The sequence below is a fragment of the Trematomus bernacchii genome, unplaced genomic scaffold (assembly GCF_902827165.1).
Source record: "Trematomus bernacchii unplaced genomic scaffold, fTreBer1.1, whole genome shotgun sequence".
Classification (NCBI taxonomy): domain Eukaryota; kingdom Metazoa; phylum Chordata; class Actinopteri; order Perciformes; family Nototheniidae; genus Trematomus; species Trematomus bernacchii.
In genome coordinates, this window is record NW_022987313.1 from 2,122,315 (window position 1) to 2,123,266 (window position 952).

The window sequence follows — 952 nt, forward strand, 5'->3', positions numbered from 1 at the left end:
TTACATCTGTCTTTAATCCCTGATCCTAATCCTTTCACACACACACACACGAGAGAGAGAAGATGAGAGAGAGCGATAGAGGAGTGAGAGGGAGGAGCGATGAGAGATGAGGAGGAGAGAGAGGAGAAGAGAGAGAGAGAGAGAGAGAGAGAGGAGAGAGAGAGAGAGAGAGAGAGAGAGAGAGAGAGAGAGAGAGAGAGCAAACTGTGCTGCTTCTTCATGGAAAAAATAGGACCAGTTAATTTGTATTTCAAAATTGTAATAAAGCTGGTATTCAACAACAGACAATCCAGGTGCATTAAAGCAGGCAGTGGTGAAATGTTAGTATAGCATAGAAAATGCTTTGCCTACCTTTTTGCGTGCAAAATGTTGAAATATGTCTTGTGCTATATCTGCTATTAAATTGATACAGTAGCCATTTCTATATAAAACATGATACACAATAAACTACATTAAAAGGAGCACCAGTTACTTGATGGTGAGGACTAAATCAATGTCAAATAAATGGATATGTTTGGTTTTTGTTTACTAGGGCAAACTTCATTCAACAGTAAAATAATAATACATGGCCCAATTTAACAACATACTTGTAATTAATGACATGATCAAAGGTCTGGTTAGTCAGCTATTATTACTAAAGGTAATGACAATTTTAATGTTCCAATGTCCTATATTCTTTGCCATTACTTCACAGGGGGGCTGGAGAGTGATCCAGACGCATACACAAACAGATGATTTTCCGGTCTTTTGCTGCAGTTTAGAATGATGTTTTATTTAGCGTTTTACATACCAAGGTTTATCATACAGTCAATAGTTGTGGTGAGCATCTGCCGGGCTGGTGATATCGGTATGCTCTCTTCCTCCTGTGTCCTCGTCCTTTCACCTATGACCCTTTTTATATACCCAGTGCAGCTAACCCCCACCACCAAGTGTCCAAAAATAATATTGCAGT